Genomic DNA, 22,147 nt, shown 5'->3' on the forward strand with positions numbered 1-22,147 from the left:
ATGAGAAGTGTTTATCAATGCTGTACTACCGTTGTCCTAGGAATGAATTAAAATGTTAGGAGTAAAACTTATTTGTCAGAGGGAGGTAGTGTTTTTACCTAAGTACTCATAAGCTGAAGGCAGTTTTTTAAAATGTGGCTCTCCTTTATTAGTGAAACATAGATTGTAAGGCCAGAGAGGATCATTAGTTTATATGGTCTGCTTTCCATGGAATAGGTTTTCCAAGTTGCACAAATGTGTCCTAGGAAGCACACCTGGAAATTTTTACTTTTATTTTTATGTTTGTGCTTGTAAACCTGAAATGCAGAGGCACAAACATAAACCACACTCCAATTCTTGAGGCCCAACACAGAGTTGGGAGATGCAGAGGGACCACATGGCTCAAATAGTCAAAGATTTTTGGTCAGGGGGCTCATGGTGGGATGTGAGAAACAGTGGACTTAATCCAGTGTCTGATTTACAGCAGAACCATGGTCTTGGTGCTCTCTCACATTCCAGATGAATATATGAAACATGTGGCAATCCACAGCTGCATTTTGATATACATATATATATATATATTAAAATAAGAACTGTTAAAAGCTTCCTTCTGTCTACTGGACCACTGAGACAAAAATAATACTTGAAACGTGAACATTTGTGGTTAATGAAAATTCATTTTCCAACTAATTTTAGTTAAGAAATTCACAGTGTACATTTGATTTTAGTTTTCATAAATAAGACCTGGAAAACAGCTACAGAGAAAGTCTCAATTCTGCCTCTGTGCCTGAATTTAAAAGGTTTTTCTGTGCATAACCTGAGGCAGGTTAAATCTTGATTCTTAAAAGTATACTCAGTAGTCTTAATCTTGCAGGATCAGCACATTCCTTGTTTGTGCAGGTGGGTCAGGTAATTAGCAGCTTAATCACTCTGCTTGTGTGCAAACCATCAGGGTCCTGGGGGCACTAATAGGCCTTTAATTGTCCTGACCAGCCCCACCTGGGGGCTCCACCCCACACCCAGGGGACTCCACTTAAACTCAGCCTTGGACCTTTAGTGTCTTTCTGAGCTACATGGAAGGTGTTTCTGCCTTTGGCCCTGCCTCCTGGGTGGACCTGGACCTCTACTCTAGGTATGCTTCCATGGATAGACCCCCCCCATGGTTATACACTGTAGCTTGTCTCTGTCCCTCTTACTCCTCCTGGCTGTATCTCCTGGAGGGACCCATGACCTGCTTCATTGCTGGCTGCACCTGGTGGGGCTATTAAGTCACCCAATTACAAGCACCTGGCTCTGCTCTCATGCTCGGGGCCCAGTGGAACTGTGTCCTTGGTTGGTGAGGGCGTTGTCTGTGCTGGGGTGACCTTCTGCTCCTGGCTCCCTTTCCCTTGGGAAACACCCTTGCTGCTCCTTGAGGAGTGTGCGCTTGTTCGCACGAAGAGGTGCAGAACTGGTCTTGGATGGTACATTCAAGTTAAAGGTAATATTCTTTAAAATTTGAGCCATGGTCTTCAATATCACTTGAATTAGGGAAGTATTGATAGACCAAAATTTGAAGCAGTAAAAATAGCACCATTATAATATTTGGCTGTTTAGTATGTAAAGCTCTTGTTCTTTATGAATCAGAGCTTTGCTTTCAACCTGATTTTTGCAAATGACTAAAGGTGTTCCTGTAGTTATTTTTTCCCCTAGTATGATTTGCAGGAAGTGTAAAGACTTACACTGCCTATGAAAATGGGGAATCTTTCCACATAATTTATTTGCTTTCAATTCTAATATTTCATGCCTCTTAATGCAGCTGAATAATAACATTCACCATGGAAATATCCTTTTAGAAGTACAATTTATAGTCAAATATTTCATTGTGTTTTTATCTATGAATGCATTGTCAGAGGATTGCTAGTGCTTATTAAACTTCTAGCCAACTTCAAATAGTGATTGGAAAACTTTTTGAGCAATATGACTTGCAAGGAGGAAATGAGGTTCATCTGTGTTAGAGGATTGTGGAATTATGTGGCATGAGATTCAAGGTAAACACAAATGTTTGCAAAATCAGCTTTTTCCAAAACAAAAAAAAACCTGTGTACTTTTGTGTCATTGCCTTTAGACTCTAGTGTCTAATTACGTATTTTCCATGCAAGCCCTTGTTCATATTCAACTACACTTGTGGCTGACCTTTTTGTCAGCCACAGGGACATCTTGTAGAGCAGATGAGCCTTTGGGATATCTAAAAGCAACATGGGGAATATGACTTGCCTGGGACCAGAATGGAGTCTAGCACACCTTGCCTAAGAGCTAGACAGGTTAAGTGAAAGCATTTAATGCTGAGTTTGTGACTTACTAAGATATTTGCTTGTTGCTATGTGCATTTTTGCACTCTTCTTATGGGTGGGTCAAAAGAATAATGTGCTTATCAAACTATTTTATAGTGAGTTTCATCATTGGGCTGGTGTTGGTGTGGTTTGTTGTTGTTTTTTGTTATGTTTTGTGTTGTTTTTTTTTTTTTATGTTGCTGAGGTTTATTTCTAAATTTAATATAAATAAACATGTTCTAACCAGAAAATGCAGGCTATTGTAAACAAACTTTAATCTTTCACATAAATTACATTTTGCAAATTATGCTGAATAATGAGTCCGTGTTTGACACTGCATAAGAACACAGGGAACAAATGACACAAAGTCAACCGGTATTTTTCAAAAAAGGAAAAAAGTGTTGGGGGGGAAGGGAGACTGAAAGTATGTGTGTTTCTCTGTGGGGAGGGTTGTTGGCTCTGCAAACTGAGAAACAATATCTACTTGTAATGTTGTTAGGAATTACCTGAAAAGTGGAAGAATCTTAAAAAGATTGCCTTCACTGTAAAGCATGAAGTGGTACCACTGCAGTCCAAAGAAGTGTCTGTTATCAGACGAAAATGTGTATTTTTGGAGGTGAGATCAGTTCTGTGCTCTGAACCGAATGATTTTTCGTTTTTTGTTCTGATAACAAGCTGGTGGCAAGCTTCACTGAACTGAGAAATTGTAAACTCTTAGAAAAGGCTGTCTAAAGATAACAATTCAATGTTTCTCAGTAATGTATTCTGGATGAATCTGATAATTTAAAGCCCACTCCACCAAAATGGGACTGATGCTTGTGTCCTCTTTATCTTCAATTATGTCTAATCTGTTTCTAATTCAAACACAGTGCTGCTGTTGTCAGATCAAATATAGATTTTAAATGTTTTATGCTTCTCCACTGGGGATGTTTTAGATGTGTGCGGGCTATCTGTCAAGACTGTACTGACAGAATCTAATAAAGTTTTAGGTAAATTTAAAAAAAAAAAAAAAGTTTGTTTAAAAATGAAATGATAAATAGTTCATGAAATTGAACATATGTAACAAATGGCAGCTAAGCTATGGCACAGTCTCCATTGATTACCTGCTTAACCCCTAAAGAACCATAATTTGGTAAATAAGTTGTATCTTTCAGGTTAAACAGCATGGATTTAGAAACAGACTTAAAAAAAAAAAAAGATGCTCAAGTTCCTTTCCAGGATATGGATAAGTTAAAAATAACCATCATTTTATGAACTCTTACAGCATATCTGTCACTGTCAATAATTTGAAGTACTAATCACGGTTTTCAGTCAAAATAAAAACTGCATCAACCTTATTTATCAAGGTATATTCTCAAGTATTTAGTGATGTGAGAATGAATAATGTAAGAGAAAGGGCTTTTCCAACTAGAAATAAATTTTAGAGAAAGAGTAGCTCACCTGAGCACATTGTATTTTGAATGTCCATTCCCATGACCTCTGTCTTGAGGAAGATTGACAAATATCATCTTAAAGTCAGCAACCAACGAATTATATAAAATTCACTTGTTTCTCTGCCATGATCAAGAACTAAATGAAGCATCCACCTGTATTCTTTCAAAATTTGGTTGATGAAATATTGAAATGATTCTAAAGTATATTCTAATTGCAGGCTGATTATGAACTTGAGATCAAAGTTGGAAGTCCATTTTTTATCAATGTTTTCTTCTTGTCCTTTGTCACTGGAGTGTTGTTGGGGCATGTGAGACTCAGTGGCTGCTTGAACAGATCAAAATAAGGAGAGAGGTGATGATGTGTGTGGTGGGTTTGATGAGGGGTTTTTGGGTGTATGTTTTGTGGGGTTTTTTTTGTTGATTGTTTCTTTTAAAACTATGGTTCAGATCTTGATTCAGACTGCTGGGCACCTGTGTCTACCTTTTGCGTTATACATGTGTACAGGTGCTAACTGTAAATCAGCTGGTCAGTTTGGAATATAGAAAGAATCTGCCTCAGGCACCCTGAACGGAAGGTCATTCACAGGCAATGTTTCTGCATTTGAAGCAAAAACGTTTCTCTGTGAATGTTCCCTCTGAACTTGACTGATGTGGACACACTCCACCCTATGACAGGAACATAGGGCCACCCAAGCATATGACAATCAGGCTAAGGATCCTCCTCTCTCACTGTTACTCTTTGGTGCTACCTGTGAGAACTTCTGTAAATACTAAGAGGATCCACCAGACAAAGGGTGGTGAGGAGTCTGTTTGCTCACTATTTCACATACTTCAGTGGGGGGGCTGACTGTGCTGTTGTTCTAGTGTACAGGTGCTCAGCCAGGGAGCCTGCAAGCTGGATATGCCTGGCAGGAGCAATTCGTCAAGCTTGTAGCCAAGTCTTAGCCTCTTTCTTTCTCAGATTCCTTTGGCAGGATTTTCCTGACATGCCATGTCTGTGTCAGATAAGCACAGTAAATGTAATATTTTTACAGAGCATAAACCTATGGGACAGCTTTGTTTCCTGTGGCAGGGAAGTAGCGATGATAAAAGTACTAGCAAGAGTCTCCAACAGAAGTCATGCTGCTTCTGATAGTAGGAACTTAGTGTGTTTGCTGAGAAGAACCCCTTACTCCTCTGACCAAATACTTCAGTATGGGTCATCTTTCTTTTGTTCTAGGACCATACAATGATCCTTCTTTAAAACATGATCACCTACCTCTCCTACTAGCTTTCCCATTAGGGCAACCAGAAATGACAAAAAACATGGAAAAAGTAATGAAGATAAGTTTCTGGACAAAGCATAAAATGTTCTTGCAGTGTATATCAAGGTACTGGTAGATGATGGAAGACAAAGCTTTCTCTCTTCAAAATACTGCAAAGCAGCAGGTTGAGCTGAAAGCACTTCTGGCTTGTTCTGAACTATGCATGCCAGATTTGAAATGGCTAAAATGATTCCTTGTCGATGCCATTTTGCTAAAGTCTGGCTGTTACATTGGCCTTTCAACAGTAAAGCCTCTCTTGTAATAGGAAAAAGAGGTGTTCATCCTCCTTGCTTAAGAGACTATATCACCAAAGAGAAAACAGAGAATAGAGAATTTCAGGTGTTATTGTTCAGTCTTGCAGAATTTTGAGATCCCTTAGATGGTCAGTGTAAGAAGGGAAGAAGGAAAAAGACCCATGGAAACTTATTCCTTTTCAATATTTTTTTATTTTCTTGTAGCTGCTATTTGCTTTAAAAAGGCACTCTATTTTCACATTTGAATAGTAGTGTATTTTAAAGAACAGCTCTAAATTATTTATGAACATGTAAGCAAAAATGATTGCAAAGCAGGCAAAATAAAAACCAGATGCTGGGCAAACACCAATAGGCTGCTTGGAGGTGATCTTTCTCCAATGATGCTGTCATTTTCAAGTATTTTTATTTTCCTCTTGATCTTTTGGAAAACTAGAATTCTGAACCACAGTGGTAAACATTCCACAAAGAAAGGGAAGAGAGGCTTTGCTTTCCTTCTATTCCAGCCTTGCCTGTGTATGTTAACATATATTGCATAAATGTGTGTTTGTAGTCATTAAATTAAAGATTGTAGAACTTAGAAAAGGTGTATCTACTTTCAAAATGAAGCCCTTAGGATTTTGTTGTAATTTTCACCTTGCTTAGGCTTGCAAGAGCTATAATGGAAACATGTAGAAAATGAAACTCTTTATAAAAAGAATCTGTTTGCAGCATCGCTCTCTTGATTTTCCAAAAAATAATCCCAAGTCCTACTTACTTGAAAAATAATTTACTAACACTTGGCTTTGAAAAGCAATGCTATGACAGTGTCTATTTATCCATCTTTACACTTTCACATAGAAAACAAATGTAAATAAGAAAAATAAATGCCTTAAAGGTTACTTTAGCTGCCAGGTGTGTGCAACTAGTTTCCAGTTAATTCAGAGGGAATTGGTTGTAGCTTGTCACTACAGAACAAAACCCAGATCACTGTGTTATATCATGATGGATCCAGACAGAAAAAAAGCAAACTATAACAAGCTAGATCTGGTCCAGCGTTTCCAAGAGCTGGGTTATGTCACGCCCTGTGTAGCTGTGCTGCTTCAATTTTTTCATAGATAGAATCCCCAAATTTGTAATAACTTTGTCTAGAGCAGAGCTGTTGTTTTAGGATATTGCCTGGCACAAGAACCAGGAAGGCATCTTGAAAAGGACAAATGAGCTGCTTGAGGTTTTTAGTTCTTCCTCTGTGGGAAAGCCTTTGTCCGCTTCCAAACACACTGACAGAGAGAGCTGATGAAATAGGCTCCATCAGCTGAAGTGTGATCTGGGCAGCAGAGAGCCCACTGCTGAACTGTCATCTTTTATGAACTCATTCTGGGACAGTGGAATTCTGTGTTTATCCAAGTGAGCCCTGCCTTACTCTAAACAGCAAAACAGTTGAGATATTTGAAACAAGAACTTTGTATTTCCAAATTATGGGAAAGTGAAGATTAAAACTTAAATATCTGTGTTCGCACTCTTTTCTTAAAATGGACCTTATGGAATTTCTGCTTCTCTGTAAAGCTTCTTTGGGAATTCTGCCCCCATACAGGGATGCTGTGTCTTCAGTATCTCTGAGACTTAACATGTTTTCTCATGTCAAAATAGAAGAATTCAAGTATCAAGTGGCAGCAAGGCAGTTTGTAGCCTTCCTATAAACTAGTAGGTTGAATTGAAGACAGTTGTTGACACCTGAACTAGTCATTGTAGACTGTGTTTACAGTCACTGGAGAGAAATGAGGACTTTCTGGATGCAGTTCACCTGACCTGTTTAGATATGCCCTCTAGGACAAGGTGGGTTACATGCTATGCACTGCTGACCTGAACTACAACTCAACTGACTATAAAATGAATAGTTTATAACTACATCTTTACATCAACTTAACTAACTTGATATAAGACAGGATAATTTTCCACTTATGAAGATAAGCTGAAACATCCACGCACAGATTTTTACTGTATGTATTAATATTCGTGTAACAGACTCTACCTTCTGTCAACTCTTATTCCTTTGCACATACAAAAAGCTTATGCATTTGTTTGCCTAATGAACATCCAGTCATACCCAAAAATAACTGAGAACAAGAGTTGTTTGTTCAAGATTGTGCATAGATAACTTTTACAGCCTTATATAGCTGCTTTTATATTCTAGATCCAGGAAATAAAATTATATATGTACACTTGGAGGACAAAGGTGTTTGATGTTTTATTTACATTAAAACAGCATAAAATCATATTAATTTGTATTATGGCTACAGTTCTCAGTTTTTGGTTTTGCCTTACATCTGTCCTCCAGTGCCAAATATACAAATTGGTTAGCTCTGTTATCTACCTGGAAAAAGCTCGTTTGACTGGTTTGCTCAGCAATGGTCACATTCACTGCACTGTTAAGCAGCAAAGTGGATAGAAGTCAGAATGCCTTTCTTCATATTTAGTAGATAGAATGACCTACTAATCTGTACCATTTCAGTATTGTGTTCTGAATTATATGAATACATCTGCTGATTTATAAAAAGACAGAAACAAACCCACTTACCTAAGTGTGTGACACACTGAGGATAATGATTGGCTTCATGAATAATAAGAGAGGGGGAAAAAAAAGATTAAAAAGAGGAATAACTCCCAAATTTCCCCCAGACATCTTGTCTAATTCAAGTAGCTCCTAACCATTTGTTTCCATAGAGAATCAAATACAGAAATTAACCTCTTATTAAACAACTGAACAAACAAAAAATACATTTGAAACCCCCAAAACATAGATTTGTTTAAACCAAGCCACTTAATGTATGTAATTCTGTAAACCAGCCTTGCTGTTATCCCTTATTGTATTTGAAATACTCCCACTTGTCTGCTACTTCTGTTATTAGACAGGCTGGCAAGCTGTCCAGGTCAGAGAGCACTCGCTTTGTCTTGCTTTCATTTTAATTTGCAGGCTCCATGATTTTTAAAGTGTGTCTGTGAAGAGAGACTATATGTCTAAATATGTATATACTTATACATTTGTTTATAGCACTATGGTTGATGATTCCAGCAGTTTCCCTTCAAGTGTTGACAGTGAGTAGACTTCGTTTATTTGCAGAGGCAAGATTCCATCATCAGTACATTGCCTGGACCTGGTATTCAGAGTCTCCCATCAGCTTTATGCGTTACTGACCTCCACAGGCATTTTACGGGAAGGCACAGCAGGAAGAGAGATGAAGGTCAGTACAGAAAGTGCTATTTCTTTTGCAGACAAGCAACACGTGTTTAATTGTTGTCTTACACCGCTTTTACATATATGGCTTGGTTGCTCTTCCTTGGAAAATTGTCTGTCCATAAAAATTTGTTTCTCAACCTAACGGTCGGTGGTAAGAAGCATCGTGAAGTTCCGTTGGGTCCATGTCACACTATACCTCAAAACCCAAGCAGATCTATGATCATGTCAAAGTTTACTGGGTGCTGCTATGTCCAGATCAAGACAATCATGTGCATTATTCTCGCTCACTGGTTTGTGCATTATAGGGTTTTTTGTGTATATGAAACCCAGATTTGGAGATGTGATTAATTGTGAGATGAATCCCTTCCTGCCTCCTTCCAATAGCTGGATTTAATATTTTTACTTCATATTTTGTGTAGAATTTATTAATAATTAAGCAAAGTGTTGGGATACTTGTAAAGACGTTTCTGTTTACCTCTTGAGTATGAAAAGTCACTGCCCCACCTTATCTAAAGAACATTTTAACAATTCTAAAGGTAAGGTGAGAGGAGCCAGTATTTCTCTCAGTATCCAGATTAAGACTATAGGAAATACAGGAAATCCTTGGAGCAGAGGGGGATGTTTGAGTAGACATCCAGGGAATGTTTGAAGGTGTAAAATTCTTTGAGTATCTAAAATGCAATAGGTTTTTAGCTGGGTAATAAAAAAAAAAAAAGTAGAACAGATCTCAAATCTTAGTGAATTTCTGTATACTTCTCTAACTGTGAATATGTTACTTTGAATTTTATGGTTTTCTGATGTTAAGGGTGATTTCATAGTGACTGGGGGTCAGCAGCTGCAGAACCCAGCTTCCCATGGCAATGGGCACTGGGCAGCAATTCTATTGAGTCACAAGCCAAAGGCACTCAATGGCCCAATTGAAGGATTCCCATAAGTTTGTAAATGTATGATTGGAACTGTAGCTCATTTACACAAACACTGACTGAAAGTGCAAAAATCTTGTGGGAGGGACAAATCTTTGAAATTCAGTTTTCAGGGCAGAATTGATTGTTTGGATTGGACAAACTGAGGAAATCAAGTTAAAGCTCTGAATGTGCTTTTCATCTGCAGCTCTTGGAGCATCTTTCAAAGGAATAAATACAATCAGTGCCTATGTGCTAGTGTGGACCTAGTTAAGCAAGCTTTAGATGACATCTGGGGTGTTTATAGCTACAGAAATGTGGCTTATCAGCAACAAAGTAATGCAGACAGAAGCTGTGATTTAAAAACAAACAAACAAAACCCACAAAAATACCCAAATACAACAGCTGTAGACTTTCTGAGGATGGGAGGATTGTGCAATAGGAAAATGAGACTTTAAGCGACTGGAGAGCATTCAGCTTTCCAGGCATGCTACTACCATGTGTTGCCACAAGAAAGTGTCTGGCTTGATTCCCAGGCATGCATCTCATTCCTAGAATGGAAAGGATCAGGAAACACCACAGAGGTATGGGGATATCTCATAAACAGAACAGACTTGGACACAGAACAGGCTCTGGGTTTGCCTCATGCTTAGCACATATGCAGAGCAAGTGGTTGAGGAAGGAACTTTGAAATACGTGGTTTGGGTTTTTGCTCAAGTATTCTGAACCTATGAACTCTGTTCTAAAGTAGTCTAAGAAACCACCTGAAACTATTCTGTCTGAACGGTACAATATTACAAGCTTAGACTTCAGACTTAGTTTAACTCACCTTGCAAAATAAGCACTAGTAGTTCGTTATCATAATCCTCTTCTGGATGGAAATGCATTAGTGGTGTCTGCACAAATAAGCAATGAAGAGTAGTGAGAAGAAAAAGCCTCGCGTAGTACTGTGTGCACCCACAGTGTCATACTGTCTGCCTCAATTTGTACCTTTTGAGTATCTGACAGTGAATCATAACATTATTGCAATGCTATTTACTGGCACTGCTAGAGTATGGGATCTGTCATTTTTTTTTCTGTTCTGAATTGTTGTACACGGCTGTAAAAAGTGCCCAAGGCTGAAATGTGTTTCAGAGGTCATCAAGAAGGAAACAAAGTGTTTTTTTCACTATTTTTTCTGAAATTTGGCAAATCAATTTGAAGTTGGAGAAGTTCCAAACCTAAGTGCATGTTATTATGAATACAGATGGATAACATGGTTCCTGGTGGGGATAAGTTTCTCATAGTGTCTTTCAGGAAATTATACAACTGTCTCTTGCTTTCCTCTATATTTTCTTTAGCCTAAAGAAAGGAGGTTTCAAAATGGCCATTTAATAATCCCCTAGAAGAATAACCTTTGCAGTAGTCCTATTTTATAACATAAGGACTATGAAAACCTGGCCTTGGATGGATTATAACAGAATGCTGTCTATTGACTTGTAGTTTATGATTAAGTCACTAATCTGGCTTCCAGCTTCACTTGTATTTGTTTGGAATGACAGGAGTCCCTTTCAGTGGTCATCACAGATTTCTCTTTTCACCAGCTTTTCCTCAGAGGTAATTGCAGCTGTACACAAGCCATTCAGTCTCCAGGAGATGACAAAATTTATTTTAATGTCCATGAGTGTACAGTTATCTCAGAGGTGAAGGTATTGTTGTGGAAGAATAGGAAAGACTCCCTCTGTTCTGATGAAACAGAATGCCTGACAAGATTAGGAAAGTAAAAAATATTTCTGATTTTGTATTTGACAAAAAAAAATAGTCTAAACTTAAGCCCATTTCTAGATACATTCTAATAGTTTTAGTATCTTGTACTGTAATGATTTTGCCATTGCAATAGAATTGCAGTGACAGTTCATGGGAGTACTGCTGCTAATTGTTTTTGGTTAATGAGAGTTTAGCATACTTGAGATTTATTTGAAGTTTTGAATTACATGAATCCTTAGTTCCAAAGCAAACCCACATGTTTCTGAATGTCAGGTGGACTTCTACATTCTAATCACTGATTTACATGTGGGATATACTTGTGATTGTAGTTGTACATCTTGGTCAGATGTATGGTTGCTTTCATAGTGGAGCGATTTATCAGGAATAAAGTCACCCACACATTAAGTTACTTAAAGTAGCAGTACAGCAATATTGTTTACTGAACACATAAAGGTGATTTTTTCCAGAGATGTTCAAGCAAGAGCTTGTTTTTTTGTATTAATATTGCTAGATGAACAATTCCATTAAAAGATCCAGTTTTATTTTGAATAATTGCTTATACTAAAGCAGAGAAATCATGAATACTTCTGCTTTCACTTTCCCCGAGTATCAAACTTTACCTTAAGAACCTCAAAGAAAATTCAAATGAGACAAATTCATCCCCAAAGAAAGCAGGGATGCGTTATAGGACTGTAAGAGAGATAAACCTGCTTACCAGAGGTTTGAAATTTTGTTCTTTTTTGTTACTTTCAGCCCTCTCATCAGTTAATGCTACTGAAGGGCATCATGTAGAATGGGGTGTCAAACTCATTTTCACTGGGGACCACATCAACCTTGCAGTTGCCTTCAAAGGGCTGAATGTAATTTTAGGACTGTAAAAATGCAACTACTCCTACATTTATACGGTCTTAAAATTACATCTGAGTTTGACACCCCTGATGTAGGAAGTGAACTAGTTAATAGTTCTGGAATTTTAATACTTTTGAAACATGTTTTGAACTTTGAAAACAATCAAACCCATAAAGTTTAGGCAGGATTCTTTCCCTATAACAAATAGAATTCTAGCACAAAGAGCAAAGAATATAAATCCTCTTAGATTAAATTTCAGCACCAGTAGGTTTCAGATTTTGAAACTGACATTGTTGCATTTGTGTACCATACATATTTATAAATATTCGCCTGCTGATGAGCTGGAAACCTTCCTCCCATTTTCAGTTGCCTCAGGCTTTACTTAGAATGTTGTAGGAGCTGTTTGTTTATTTTTTTAATTTTATAGACAAGTATTAAAGATTGGATGAAAACTCCATGGAAACAAATAAATGTTGAACACATGGAGATGGAGCTCAGAAGATTTGCAAATGTGATCATTTCCCTAATGAACGGTGTTTTGCTACTTGAAATAATCTCTCCTGTTCTGAGTACTCTGCATTATGTAGGAGCCCGTAGCTTGTTAAATTCCCTCATTAGAGGGTTTTTGAACTCTAAAGAGTTCAAAAATTGGGGAAACAAGTATTACAGGATTGAACTACGACATCTTAAAGTACTTCTGAAAATATCCTTCTGAGTTCATTTTTTTTCCTTCATTAACCAGCAAATTATCCAGTTGGCTTTCATGTGAAATTCAGAAGTCAAGCTGCAAGATGCATTCACTAGTCTGTTTACTTCTTTGTTGCTTCTGTGTTTTTGTTCACAACTGTCTGCTGCATAAGAAATGAAGACCTGTCAAAGCACTATAGACCTAGGATGTGTGTTGCTTTTCAATCAGTGGTTAAGCATCTGAAAACAGCTAAGTTTATTAAATTAAACCTTCTTATAATTCAGAACCCAGCAATTACAAGCACAACAGTATTTATGTTCTGGCTTTGCAGATCTTTGGGTACCTTTATTTGTGACGTGTTTGTGCCTTATTTCTAAGCCAAAGTTTGTCATGAATGGTGAATAACATGTTGGAGGTCTTTTTCACTCTTCAGTTGCACAGGAGCTGCAAGATAAACAGAAAACTGTACCTAAAGCAGTAGAAGAAATAGCAATAGAAAAGGTAGATCCAGATAGTTGTAGCTCAGGTCTGTAATAAATTTCAGTTTTATTGCTTTTATTTTGATCCCATTTCAATTTCAAGGATGGCTTATAGGAATGTGACATGATTTGGACGCATGTCAATAATTCAGAATCTGCCAGATACCTCTGTACTCACACACTATTTTAAAAACTGAACTATTAAAAACAATGCAGTGCTTTGGGAATATGACTAATCAGGAAGTGAAAGAACTGCTAAACATAGAAGAAACAAGTGTAGAAGCTAATAATCTTCATCCTTTTCTCTCTTGAGAATTTTTGCATGGATTAGGTAGTCATGTTAACTTAAAGATACCATTGGTTGATTCTCCAAACTTTCAGAAGTAGTAAGTCTATGCAGATGAAAGAGAAATTCCAACTTCCCCTTCTGTTATTATTTGTGTATGTGAGCAGTTATCACCAAACTTTAAGGCTGTTATTAATTGCTTGCAGTATAACTTGCATTGAGATATGTCTTTTGGCAGAGTACTTTGGAGAGTAATCTGATTCATGTTAATCTGTTTTCCATTCTCTTTGAGTAAGTAGCCTAAAAACATAATGATTAATAATTGTGCCAATTCATACATTCATTTATAAACAAATTCTAAACTACCTATCATTGCGTTATGTCTACATGACATATTTGCCTTTCTGCAAGGAACAACAGAATGACACTATCAGCTAGTCTCAGTAATTTCAGAAACTCAGCATCATAATGTCCAGTCTACATCTTTCAGCTTTGCTACCTCCAGCCCAAACCAACCATTTCAATTTACGGATGTAGATCCAAAATTTAATGTGTTTAAATGTCATCTATATAGGATAATATTCAAATCTGTTACTGGCTTCACCTTTAATATTGTAGGTTTAGCTAGAAAACACTCCAGTTTTTCTCTGTTGTGGGCGCTTATACTGTTACCTGCAGTTTCTTCAGGATTCTTTGCCTGCAGATTCTTGCTAAGTAGAACTCCCTAGACCAGATCCACATGTGATTCTTGTCTTTCTACATAGAAATTCTGAATTATAAAATAGCCTTGCTTTTTGTTTCTCTCTTCTTCTTTTTCTTGCATGCTCACACCAAGAACCTGTGGCTGGAGTAGTAAAGACAAGATTAAAAAAGACAATAAATTGTATGAAACCATTTAAAAAACAGAAGTTCTTCTGAGTGGTTAGATTTTCATTTGTTAACTATTAGACTGTTGTTCCAGAGAATTCCTGTTCAGATTAGCAGTCTTGTTAATAAATGGCTGTAGAGAACAAGCCTTACCTAGTAAGTGTTTAAAGCTGACTATCAGCAGTGGACAAGTGGCAAATATATTTGCTCACTTATTAATTTCATTTACTTTGCCTCTGTCAGAGTCCCCTAGTGTTTAATCTCTGCAAATATTCAGCTTATTAATTTCTGGGGAAAGGTGTTTTCTGAAAGAATGCTAAACAAATATTTAGAATGTTATAAATGGTGGCTTTGCATCTATGTTAGAAAGTCATATTTTCCTCTGCCAAAAAAAAAAGTTAAATTCAGAAATGCTGAATATGGGGTTTGATGAATAGATCAAAAATCAATTTAGATAGGGCTCAAATGAAAACTTCGTTTTTCATACTAGGATGAGAATTTCACTTTGATTTAGGGCACAAGGATCTGGTTTCTGAGTCTTTAAACATTTTATACAGTGTGGAGTAATGTCAAAGTGGAATTTAAGAATGTCTCAGTAGTCAGGGTGTTTTCCAAAGGCTGATGAGACAATGGCTGAGATCTGCTAAGGGGAGAAAACGGAATGGGAGTCTATAGTATAATTCAGTTTGAATGCAGGTCTTGGAGCCCCAAGTGTTTGAATTTTACACAAACTCTCGTTATAGGTTTTGGTTTCAACAGGAATATTCTTCCTGTTGTGTATCTCAATATTCCTAATCTTTCTAAAGATAAGAAATTTATTTACTTACCCTCATAAGAGCTCCTGTGGATAGGAAAGTGCTATTATATCAGTTTTACAGTTGAGAATCAATAAATTCTGTGATTTGTCAAAGGTCACCTGCAGAACTTCCATAAGAGAGCAAATCTCCTAAGTCCTGGGCCACAGCTCTTAATGTTGGACTAGCCTTTCATGGAAACACAAATGTCATAGCTAATTACAAGTCTGCTGCCACCAGTACAATGAGTTCATTTCAAATCTCTAGATAACCTTAATATCTTATCAAGACAAATGTAATTTTCAAGGAACTCCTTATTTAGAAATTGACAGACCAATAATATTTTGAAGAAATGAGCTGACAAATACTGTGACTTAAAATAATATGGATCCATCTGGAGAAAATATGTCCTTACTGGTGAACTGTTTACCAGTAGAATGATTTCATTATAAACATGCTTCAGACATGAAGAAAGAATGAATACAAAGAAACCTCTCCTTCCTCTAGACTAAAAGAAAATTTATTTCTTCGGGAAACTCTACTCTCTGCTTCTCTTAAGCACTTGCTAACCTCCTTTCTTCCCTATTCTCCTGTCTTGTCAGTGCACTCAGGTGTCCGATGTATGGGCTAGTTTAAAAGATTCCAAGAGGAAATCAGGAAAAGTTTCACCTCATTTTCCTCCTGAACTTCAATTCCTTCCTCAGCAGCTTCAGTCCCTCACTCACACACATCACTCACACTTTTGTCTTAACCCAAGTAGCAAAGAAGACAGGGGGCATGTGAATAGGTTTGATATTTACTTCCCCTTACCTCCACCCCAAGATTTTTATTTTTCACAGTAGATGGCTAATTTAATGTTTTCGGTAAAATCCAGGTTGTCAGAGAGAATAATAAATATGAAGCCTTATCCATATGCAACTGCAGGTCAGTCAGCTGTAGTGTCATCCTTCCCATGCTGCTCAGCTAGTGATTTTGACCTTGGTGTGAATGGATCATTCACTCAAGTGATGAGAGTTAATTTAGTCTTCATAATAGCCCAGAGCTCAACCTTTTCAGAGCTGCGATTGTTTCAGTGATGCCAAATTATATGCAATCACTGAGTAATATGAACAGTGATCCACTGCTGTGTCTTTGGATGTAGGCCACCGAAATAATTCTTTTTGAACTGGTAGGAAACACAGCCTACAAATCCAGTCAGTGCTGTACATTGCAAAGTGTATAAGTCATGTTAATGTGTTAACAGTACACTGAGAGAAACTGAAGTTTAGGGATTTTCTCCCATGTATTGTTCTATAGCTGGTTTTTCCCTTGAGGGAACTCCTCAAGTTCCAATCTAATTTAATTCTTCACAAAATTATCTCTCTCAGGTTCACAAACCTTTACATGTCTGTCGTTAGAGCTTAGGGAGGGAGGCAGGACTCAAGACAAGCATACCAAAAATCAGTTATTTTTATCCTGCTCTCTGCAAATTCATGAGAGGTTCACATGCCACTCTGCAAAGGTAATGAAGAAAGCAAAAGTATTGCCAGCAGTCTGACTTGCTGAGCACAGATCTGCACTGCCACTAGATAATTTTGTGGTCTAAAAAAAGCTGAAATCACTTATCATAATAACAGGACCAAAGTGTGAGGTAGGACTTTTTAGTCCAACAAGACAGGGTGAAAAGAGCAGAACACCAAGATTTTTATTCATAACAAGCCTATGTTCTAAGCAGACAGACCACAGTGTATTTTATGAGACTGAGGTTTTTCACAGTGTGGCTTGAGCTGGATGCCTGGAGCAGGATCAGGGTTGGTCTGTACCCCAGAGCACTGAAGTGCAGTGATCTGCCCTGCACAGGTTTCAGTCTGTAGATTATACATTTTGCCAGGAAGCATATTTGGTGAGACAGATCTTCAGAAGCAACATGACAAAGTCTGTGATCTTAATAACATTTTGTAATGTTTTTCATCTAAACCATTTACCTTTGGTAGAATATTGGCTAACATATTTAGGAGGAACTCTGTAGAACCTTCCAGCAAAAGAATCATGGAAGTTGTAGCAGCATGTGAGCATAAGCTACAAAATCAGTGGTTATTTGATGATTCAACATAAAGCTTTGATCGATATTGAGACTTGGTGAGCTGAGGATGTTGAAATTTCATTCAAGAGCCTGGAAGAATAGTTGGAAATAATTTGAGAGACTGCAACCACAAGCAGGTATGTGAACCTGCTATACACAAAATGTATAAAAATGATAATTTTAAGAGAACACATAAGTCTTATGGTGTAAATAGAATCTGTGACACCTTAGTGGTTTACAAAATTTAAATGCAAAATCTAGTGATCTCTAGAAGACATTATGCTGCTTGCCACTGTATCAATCTACTAAGGACATGTATGTTTAGAATCCCGTTTCTTGCATCAGTGCAAACCTTCCTCTCTTGGCAAAGATGGGATTCTGCACAAATCAGCTTTGCAAAATCAGGGCCTTAGTATTTTTGGCAAGCTAAGTCAAAGATTTGTCTCTTAACTATTTAATAAGGGGATTTGTGTTTATTGTTATTTTAGTAGCAAGTGGACTTTAGGAGGACTGTTCCAGTGTTCCCATCTTCCTCCCCAACCCAACAAATAATTTCTGGTTTTTGTTCAGAAGCATCACTTTTTAAATAAGGTGTCTGCATGCCTTGGAATAAATGCAGTTCGTAGTGACTGCTAGTGGCTTCCAGGGCTATGAAAGCAGGGACTCTGGGACACCTGATTTTCAGTGTCACCCTTCCCATCGGGACAGGGAATTACACAGCAGTCTGATGAAGGAGGCTGATCAGAGATCCTGCTTTTCATGTTTCTCTGATACGAAGGAGACACAGTGTCCAAGGCAATCTGGCCTTGGTTGGTTCCCCCTGCCCCGATGTGTTTCCTGTAGTAAATGTGACTTGTATTGTGATTATTTTGGAAGCGGTGTTTAAAAGTATACATGTGATACTTCAACCATCTAGTAGCTTTGTCATGTGTGCAGTTTCAGACCAGCATCCCAAGTGCAGTATCATACTCGTTTTTATCTGTCCTGAAATTAAGTTCTGGGCACCATCTGAAAAGTCTATTTTTGTTATTAAGGAATCAAATTAAAATTGTAAGAAAACAACACCATTATTAGTTTGCAAAAGTTATTTGCTTTGATTAAAAGCACCAATAAATGTGTCTTGGTTCTATAACTGCTCCATTTAGCACTTGACATATAATAGTGGTGTGTTTTTTTTTTTCCCCACAGTGTAATATCTCCATTGAAATATAATTATTTTGCAGATTGCTCAACTGAATGCCCTTATAAACATGCTGTTAGGGGAACTCACCCCTGGTGATCATCAGAACATCATGACAATATGCACAATTGATGTACATGCGAGGGATGTTGTAGCCACGTTTATAGCACAGAAGGTAATTTGTTGCAGAGCAATTACACTAATGCATTTTTAAAAGCATAAAATAAAGAATGATTTCATTTGTTGAAAAGAGATTCTGGTGGCTTATGTATGGCAATGACAGAATATTTTGATTCAATCCATTTTTGTCCTTTTATATTTTTTGCTTTAGAGTTAGATAATTACATTTACTAGTCAAAGAATTACCATTTAAAATATATAGATATTTTGTCCAAATGTTTAAAGACATCTGTTAAAAATGTATGTAGTAATGTGACAGCAGGTTTCTCATTAATTTGCCTCCAATTACTGATCTGTTCACAATTAATATAAAGCCTCGTATTTATTGCACATAGCTTGAAAGTTTAATACACATAAAATATAAAACAGCAATTGTGTTATGTTTCCAGGTAGCATTCTTTTTTATTTATTTTTTTTTAAGTAGGTTTTATTTCCCTATCAATTTCTGAGGTGGAGTCTGTACTGCTAACTCTTTCCACACCTGACTTAAGCATTGCCAGGCCTTATTTGCAGTAATTTGCTTCTCCATCTTCAGACCGTGACCGCTCAGAGAGGAAGGAGGTGGCAAGGGGCACAATGCGACGCCTGCTCTTGTACATATGGGCAGGCAGGTGAGAGAGCTGTTGTATCTTTCACCCCTCATGTCTGCAACCAGCCGCAGGCAAGGGATGGTTCTGACCTCCAAAGGTGTTTCAGAGCCCCCAGCTGGAATGGGCAGCTTCATGCCAGGGTCAGACATCTGGAGCTTTACTGTTTATTCTTGACGAATAACAAAGGAGAAGGAAAAAAATTTGTAAGTACAAATTGTGTGTGTGTACTGTAGAATTGCCTCATCTACTCCCATCTCCAAACACCCTCTCATCCCCATGGTGGTAAGGAGTTCAGCATAATAGTGCTTTGCTTTATTGTAAATAATTATTTTGCTGTAGGCCAAACGCACAGTATTGAGGTCTCAGAAATCTAGTCTTTACATAAATGATCTAAAAAAATAGTACAGGATGTAGTCCACAATAAATTAATGAAAGTGAAAATTGTTTTACTTGAAAGAATAAAACAGAAAAAAGGCACTGTAAATTATCATAGCGTGCTGTGAAACCTCCCTGTCCAGGACAATGGTCTCTTAGCCTTGTGAATTGGTATTCTGTAGAACTGGAAGAAAACCAAACAAAAAAACCCAAACCACCAACCAAAAAAACCCAACAACAGCAACAAAAAACAACCAAAACCCCCCAAACAACAACAAAACCCCCCCAATACTCTTACAGTTGCTGAACAAAATCCATTCTACTGAGCATAATCACTTTGTTGTGGTGTGGTGCATAATAGCAGTTGCATCAGAAATTTGCAGCAATTTAAAATATTCTTTTCGCTGAAATTGTTTATCCACATTGCCAAAGCCTTTAAGGAAGTACTGATGTTTTTCATATTGTCAGGAGCAGCTGTTTCTGTCTGCTGTGTCTGTCTAACTGCTAACTAGGCAGATGGCACACAGTAGCTGAGGTGTGTCTGTTGTGTACAGGACCAACTTTTCTGGCTTATAGGAAGCACAGCTGCCATGCCATGATGATGATGATCCTTATGTATTTCAGACATTGAAGGCCTTATATAGAGCTGCATGCTTTGAAGGGGTGATTAGGGTCTCTAGTACACTGAGTAAGTACTTAAATAATTGAACTGTCAAGCTGTGTGGAAATATGGAATGCCCATTAATTAGAATTTTGGGTAGGGATCGGGGAGGAGGGACACTCCGTACGAAACCAAGTAAAATTATTTGCCACAGATACAAACACCTCAATATGTTACCATGTTACTATGTTAATATGTTACTACTAGATAGAAATAAGTTTATGAATTACTAAGTGTGTTTTACATCATTAACTCTGGTCAGTTACTTAAAGAACATTCTGAAGATTGAACAGCTAAAACTAAAGAAAACCTCAGATTTTTGCCTTGGCTGGCAGAAACTTGTTCCATAGAATATCGGAAACAGCAGCACTTCATTCCCCATGTCTCACTTGTAGTAATTAATATATTGATACATACTTTTTCTTCTAAATAACTGCTTCCTTAACATTCTTGTGTACTAGGATATAGTGCAAGGGAGCTGGAGGGGGTATAAGTTGTGGCTGGAGCTTAAGGAAGCAATGAAACGCTGACCAGATGCTGCATTTCCTGTTGATTTGAGGCGTTAATTCATTAGGCCACTAATCAAAACCATGTGCTCTGCTAACAAACCATTTCATCCCCTGAGTCCTGGAGCACGCACATGTTGTTCCCAACTAATTAGGACCTGCTCCAAGTTAATGAAAAGTCTCCTGTTGACATCCATAGGTGGCAGAAGAGGTGGTCTGAGAAGGGGTGTCCTTGCTATTGTTTGTGTCTTCACATAGCTCAGCTAAAAATATTTTAGCCAGAAACATGGAATCACTGTATCTTGTTAGTGTTTCTGTCATGTTAATATCAGCTCGAAGAGTTCATATTCTGTAAGCTATTGCAGATTAGTTACAGAGTTTTAAAAAAATAACCCAAAAATTAACTGAGGGCACAATTAGGTGGTTGTACATAGGTGTTTGTCTTTCTAGCATTTGCTGTCTAAAGAAAGAGGTCAAGGTATTGAGCAGATGTGGAGACTGATTTATCACTTTAGGCCTAAGTTAAGAGCCGATGCTATGTGAAATACAGAGTGGGCAATGCCGCATGAACAAGGCTTATGTTGTACTACTACTGTGTGTATAGCAAATATGTCTGTCTACAAAGCTTACAGCAAGGTTTGTTCTCCATGGCAGTAAAAAAGTCCTAGTGAAATTGTATTCTACAGGACTTTCCAAATAGCTACAACTCTAAAAGCATGAACAAACGTAACACAAAGTCAAAATTACAATTGGAAAACACATTTGTTTCTTCATTATTTAGAAAAAGTTTCTGGTTACCTTGCCCAGGAAACTGTGGTGGGTAATAATTTTTAGAATGGTAGTTGTCTTACTTCATAGAGGAGACAGCTTAATGCGGTGTTATCACTCTCCAAATATAATTTCTTTATTTTAGAAATAGTTATAAGAACAATAACTTCCTTGCACATGATAAAAACAGCTGATGAGAAAAGACAGGGAAGTTGGGTCACTTAGATTTCACCAAAAGGGAAGAGGGAGAGATGATCAATTATATCTTAGTAAAGCTCTGGGATCAATGTGTTGGAGAGGTGTACGAGAACAAACAAAGGAGGATGACTCATGGAGCGGAAGGCAGAAAGATAGAGCATCTTGATCAGGAAAGGACAAAAGAAATAGCCTGATGCCTCAGAAGCCAGTGGAGGCAGACCTGCAAGCAAAGTACAAGGTGAGCAGTTTACAGCAATAACAAGAAATACTGCAGGGTTAGAGGATCATGTGGAGATGGTCACAGAAGAAAGCAGAAGTACTGCAGTGCTAAGGGAAAAGGTTTTCAGAAAGTCACAGATATCAGAAAGCGCATGGAAGACAGTCACAAAGGTGAAGAAGATGAAGATCAAGGGCGGAGAAGAGGACTAATGAGCCTGGGAGATTTAGAGCAAACAAGGAGAACCACTGGTGCCTGCTGGTGTGGGAGATGAAAGAACACAGATTGACAAATAGGAGAAGG

This window comes from Nesoenas mayeri, assembly GCF_963082525.1.
Source record: "Nesoenas mayeri genome assembly, chromosome: 6".
Taxonomy (NCBI): domain Eukaryota; kingdom Metazoa; phylum Chordata; class Aves; order Columbiformes; family Columbidae; genus Nesoenas; species Nesoenas mayeri.